Here is a 6,269-nt window from a genome sequence, read left to right as displayed (position 1 = left end):
CCGCTGGTTTTACCTGTCATGACAATTACACCCATCCAGTGCTCCTTGACTATTCTGTGAATAGAATTCCTGAACGTAATAAAAAATCATTGAATTGAAGCAATCTCTAGCTATTCCACTCTAAGACCACATAGCTTACCCCATTGAATCTTTCATTTTACCAATATTAATTTATCACCTACTATATGCCATTCACTCTTTTTTCGGTTTGTTTTTTGAGACAGAGTCTCACTCTGTCACACAGCCTGGAGTGTAATGGCATGATCTCAGCTCATTGCAACCTCTGCCTCCTAGGTTCAAGTGATTCTTGTGTCTCAGCCTCCGGAGTAGCTGGGATTACAGGTGCACACCACCATGTCTGGCTAATTTTTGTATTTTTAATAGAGACAGGGTTTCACCATGTTACCCAGGCTGGTCTTGAACTCCTGATCTCAGGTGATCCACCTGCCTCAGCCTCCCAAAGTGCTGGGATTACAAGTGTGAGCCACCATGCCCAGCCTCCATTCACTCATTAAAACACTGGAGAAGTGATGGTTAACGTGAACCAAAGTGTTCCTGCTCTAATAGAACTTATATATTTATATTCTGGTGGGGTGTAGTAATTAGCTTCTGAAATGGTCCCCACCTCCAAGTATTCATGGCCTTCTGTGATCCTCTACTGTTGATTATCTTGCTTCTAACCAATAGAAAACTTCATCATTGAGAAACTGTCACTTCTGAGATTATATTCCAAAATATTCTGACTTCTATCTTGCTAGCAGACTTTTCCCCTTGATGGCTTTGATGAACCAAGTTGCTATGTTGGAGAAACCCATGTGGCAATAAGCTGAGGGTGTCCTCTGGCCAACAGCCAGCTAGGAACTGAGATAATTTGCCCAACAGCACAAAAGGAACGGATTCTGCCAACAGCCACAAGAGTGAGCTAGGAAGTGAATCCTTCCCCAGTTGAGCCTTCAGATGAAACTTTAATCCTGGCCATCTCCTTGATTGCAGTCTTATGAGAGACCCTAGGCAAAGGATCCAGGCAAGTCATGCCCAGATTCCTGACCCATAAAAACTATAAAATAATAAATGTATGTTGTTTAAGCTGGGCCATTTGTGGCAATTTGTTTGTGGCAATCAATAACTATTGGGTATGGGGTGGGGGGAGGCAGAGTTGGAACAAACATAGTAATAATTTGGAAATTAATCACAGAGTGATACAAATCATCTGAAATAGGAAACCTGAACAGACTAGATATTATAGGATCCCATCTGTGGTCAGCTTGTGGGCTGGCTAGATCTGGCAACTTTGTGGATGCTTTGGCAATTAGAAAACAGCTGAAAAGAAGGTAGTTAGAGATCTAGTAAGAAGAAAGGCACCAGGCCCAGTTAGTTTTATGGGCTCACCCTGGTTGTCTCCATACCCTACCTTGTGGCCATTTAGTTTCTTTCTTTTTTCATTTTTTTTGAGACAGGGCCTCATTGTGTCACACAGGCTGAAGTACAGTGGCACAATCTTAGCTTGCTGCAACCTCCACCTCCCAGGCTCAAGCCATCCTTCCACCTCAGCATCCTGAGTAGCTGGAACTGCAGGCATGCACCACCATGCCTAGCTAATTTTTGTATTTTTAGTAGAGATGAGGTTTCACCATGCTCCCCAGGCTGGCCGCTGCACCCAACCATGGCCATTTAGTTTCTACAACCAGTTTGGACTTTCACTCTTGGCTGATTGGAACTTGGTTGGTTTCTCACTTAGTTCCTGCCTTGGCTCCTTCCTCTGACTTTGCTACCCAGTGTAGCCTCACTGGCTCCAGCTCTGGAGAAACTTGAAAGACAGTCCAGCTGTGACTGTCTTTCCTTCTTGCCTTCCCAGCAGCAGGAGTGAATTTGGATAGTAAAGACTTGTAAATGACAGGCGCATTTTGAGGTCAGGCAGAAGAGGAGCCCATGAAGGAGATGGAGGAGGAGCAGTCAGGCAGACAGGAGGAGAACCAGGAGGTGAGGCCATCAGGGAAGTCTTGGGAGAGAGGAGTTTCAAGGAGGAGGGAGGGAGGGGCCACCCCATTAATGAGTGGAAACAAGATGGAAACAAGTCTTGTTGGCTTTCACAAAGGAATGGTAGTTACTCTCCTTGGTCATTTCAGGAAAGTGGTGGCAGGTGGGGCAGCCATCAGAGGGTTAGAGGGAGCAGGTGAAGGCAGAAGTGACAACTCTTTTTCTTTCTTTTCTTTCTTTCTTTCTTTCTTTCTTTCTTTCTTTCTTTCTTTCTTTCTTTCTTAAAGAGTAATGATGTGATTTTTTTAAACTTTAAATTCAAGGGTATATGTGCGGGATGTGCAGATTTGTTACACAGGTGAACATATGTCATGTACAGATTATTAGTTACTTTTCTTGATCCTCTCCCTCCTCCCACTCTCCACCCTACAATAGGCCCCAGTGTGTGTAGTTCCCCATTATGTGTCCATGTGTTCTCATCATTTAACTCTCACTTATAAGTGAGAAATGCGGTATTTGGTTTTCTGTTCCTGCGTCAGTTTGCTAAGGATAATGGCCTCCAGCTTTATCCATGTCCCTGCAAAGGACATGATCTTGTTCTTTTTTATGGCTGCATAGTACTCCATTGTATATATGTACCACATTTTCTTTATCCAGTCTATCATTGATGAGTTGATTCCATGTCTTTGCTAGACAGCCCTTTTTCTTTTATTTCTTTCCTTTTGTAGAGACCAAGGTCTCACTTTATCACCCAGGCTGGATTGCAGTGGTGTGATCATAGCTCACTGCAGCCTCAAACTCTTGGGTTCAAGTGATCCTTCCACTTCAGCCTCCCAAGTAGCTGGGACAACAGCCACCACTCCCAGCGTTGTATATGGGTTCAGAAGATGGAGGAAGTGTATGAGCCCAAAGGGCCAGGCAACCCCGGTGAGGCTGCCCCACCCCTTCTGTGGGATGTTGACAGTGAAACAGAAAAGCACCTTGCTGAGGGCTACCACCACTCCATAAAAACACTTGCACCCACCCTCCAATTGGATCACCCAATTGGATCACACGTGATCCAATTTTCCAGTACACTAAGGCAAGAACCCCAGGAGAGAGAAAGTCGTCTGTCCTTGCAATAAGGCAGAGCGTCTAACTGAGCTGATGAACATCAGCCACCTGCGGACGGCAAAACTGAAAGAACATGCTGTAACACATGCCCACGGGGGCCTCATGAGCTGTAAGCATTCACCCCTAGATGCTGCCTTGGGGTTGGAGCCCCACAACCTGCCCGTCTGCACGCTCCCCCTGGAGGTTTGAGCAGCGGGGCACGGAAGAAGTGAGCCACACCCCCCGTCACACGCCCTGCAAGGGTGACAAGGGAACCTTTTCTGTTTCACTACCAACATCCCACGGAAGGGGTGGGGCAGCCTCACCAGGGTTGCCTGGCCCCTTGGGGTCACACACTTCCTCCATCTTCTCCTCTCTACTCCCTTCTCTCTCCATCCCCTCTCTGGACTGTGGGTTTTTATAACCCCATGCATTGCAGCCCCTCCTCAGAATCACATCTCTCCAAGCCAGGAAGAATAAGGAACAGGATGGGGATGCAACCTTCCTGAAAATTGGGGTGAGAGATGAAGCACCTGACACAGAGGAGAGTCATTTAGAGGGTGGGCAGAAACTATCCAGTAAACTCCAGTGCCAAAAGACTCTATCTGAACCCGTGTACGACGCTGATACCTTGAGCCTCACTTTTTGGGAGTCTCAATTTCCTCAGCTGTGAAATGAGACAACTACACTGCCTCACACTGTTATTGTGAGTTTTATTTATTTTTTATTATTTATTTATTTATTGAGACAGAGTCTTGCTCTGTCGCCCAGGCTGGAGTGCAGTGGTGCGATCTCAGCTCACGGCAACATCTGCCTCCCGGGTTCAAGCGATTCTCCTGCCTCAGCCTCCAGAGTAGCTGGGATTAAAGGCATGCACCACCATGCCTAGCTAATCTTTGTATTTTTAGTAGAGACGGGGTCTCACCGTGTTAGCCAGGATGACCTTGAACTCCTGATCTCAGGTGGGTCCACCTGTTTCAGCCTCCCAAAGTGCTGGGATTACAGGTGTGAGCTACCATGCCTGGCCATGTTACTATGAGTTTTAATACAGTGCCCTAGTAATAGGTATAAATTGCCTATTTGAATGATGGATACTCAGTAATTACAGCACTTAAGATTTTTCAGGCTGGGCCTGGTGGCTCATGCCTGTAATCCCAGCACTTTGGGAGGCTGAGGTGGGCAGACCACTTGAAGTCAGCAGTTTGAGACCAGACTGGCCACAATGGTGAAACCCTGTCTCTACTAAAAAATACAAGAACTAGGACTGGGAAAGCTGAGACACCACCGGGCTGGAAGTGCTGCAGCCCCGGGAACGAGTATGTTCGAGTAAAAGGAGACCATGTGATTGGCATAGTGACAGCTAAATCTGGAGATAGATTCAGAGCTGATGTTTGAGGGAGTGAGCCAGTTTCTTTGTTTTACTTGGCATTTGAAGGTGCAACTAAAAGAAACAGACCATATGTGCAGGTTGGAGATCTCATCTGTGGCCACTTTGTGGTTGCTAATAAAGACATGCAACTAGAGATGGTGTGTATTGACAGCTGAGGACGAGCCAATGGAATGGGTATCGTTGGACAGGATGGTCTGCTTTTTTTTTTTTTTGAGACGAAGTGTCGCTCTTGTTGCCTAGACTGGAGTGCGATGGCGTGATCTCGGCTCACTGCAACCTCCGCCTCCCAGATTCAAGCAATTATCTTGCCTCAGCCTCCTGAGTAACCGGGATTACAGGCATGCACACCACACCCAGCTAATTTTGTATTTTTAGTAGAAACAGGGTTTCTCCATGTTGGTCAGGCTGGTCTCGAACTCCCGACCTCAGGTGATCTGCCTGTCCCTGCCTCCCAAAGTGCTGGGATTACAGGCGTGAGCCACCGTGCCTGGCCCTGATGGTCTGCTTTTTAAAGTGACTTTGGGCTTAATTAGAAAGCTATTAGCTCCAGGTTGTGGAATCACACAGGAAGTGGGATAACTCTATTCCCTGGAGATAGTATTTGGAATGAATGGAAGAATATGGGTCAAAACAAAAACCATCCATCAAACTTTAATTTTGGCAAACATTTTAGAAGCTTGTGAACACATGATGTCAGATCAAAGCAACAAATCTTCTCCAGACTGGCAGAAAGTTGATATAGGTGGACTGTTTTTTTTGAGACAGAGTTTTGCTCTTGTCGCCCAGGCTGAAGTGCAATGGTTTGATCTCGGCTCACTGCAACCTCTGCCTCCTGGCTCAAGCTATTCTCCTGCCTCTGCCTCCTGACTGGCTGGGATTACAGGCGCGTGCCACCATGCCTGGCTAAATTTTGCATTTTTAGTAGAGACGGGGTTTCACCGTGTTGGCCAGGCTGGTCTTGAACTCCTGACCTCAGGTGATCCACCTGCCTTGGCCTCCCAAAGTGTTGGGATTACAGGCGTGAGCCACTGAGCCCGGCCTAGGTGGACTTTTTTTTTTTTTTTGAGACAGTCACCGTCTGTCACCAGGCTGGAGTGCAGTGGCATGATCTCAGCTCTACAACCTCCACTTCCTGGGTTCAAGCGATTCTTCTGCCTCAGCCTCCCGATTAGCTGGGGCTACAGGCACACGCTACCATGCCCAGCTAATTTTTGTATTTTTAGTAGAGACGGGGTTTCACCATGTTGGCCAGGATGGTCTTCATCTCTTGACCTCCTGATCTGCCTGCCTTGGCCTCCCAAAGTGCTGGGATTACAGGTGTGAGCCACCGCACCTGGCCCTAAGTGGACTTTTTTAATGGGTCAGTTGAGCCAAGAAACTGTGGGTTTCCTGGGGAAAACTTTTTTCAGGTGAACCTTTCCCCATTTAAATACTCAGAAGACAAGGTATGAATGTACATATTATCTTATTACAGTCCTAAATAAAATATTTTTATAGGTAAGTTACTGGTTTTCACCATGCTTTTGTGGGAGAGAAAATCATGCAAAATCATGATTTTTTTTTGTTCTGTACAACAAAGTTTGCTAAAACATTAAAAAAATAAAAAATACAAAAACTAGCTGGGCATGGTGATGCACATCTGTAATCCTAGCTACTGGGGAGGCTGAGGCAGGAGAATTGCTTGAACCCAGGAGTCAGAGGTTGCAGTGAGCAACCAGCCTGGGTGATAGAGTGAGTGAGACTCTGTCTCAAAAAAAGATTTATCAGACATTGTTCTACATACTCTACATAACATAGCTAGTTTAATCCT

The 6,269-nt window shown here is 46.3% G+C and overlaps 1 pseudogene; it reads left to right on the top strand.

The window, feature by feature from the left end:
- The first annotated feature begins 1,929 nt into the window (after positions 1-1,929).
- Positions 1,930-5,196, top strand: LOC116479488 (exosome complex component RRP40-like; annotated as a pseudogene).
- The last annotated feature ends 1,073 nt before the right edge of the window (positions 5,197-6,269 follow it).

Source organism: Hylobates moloch, unplaced genomic scaffold (assembly GCF_009828535.3).
Source record: "Hylobates moloch isolate HMO894 unplaced genomic scaffold, HMol_V3 SCAFFOLD_12, whole genome shotgun sequence".
NCBI lineage: Eukaryota > Metazoa > Chordata > Mammalia > Primates > Hylobatidae > Hylobates > Hylobates moloch.
This window is presented reverse-complemented; position numbering and strand designations above follow the sequence as displayed.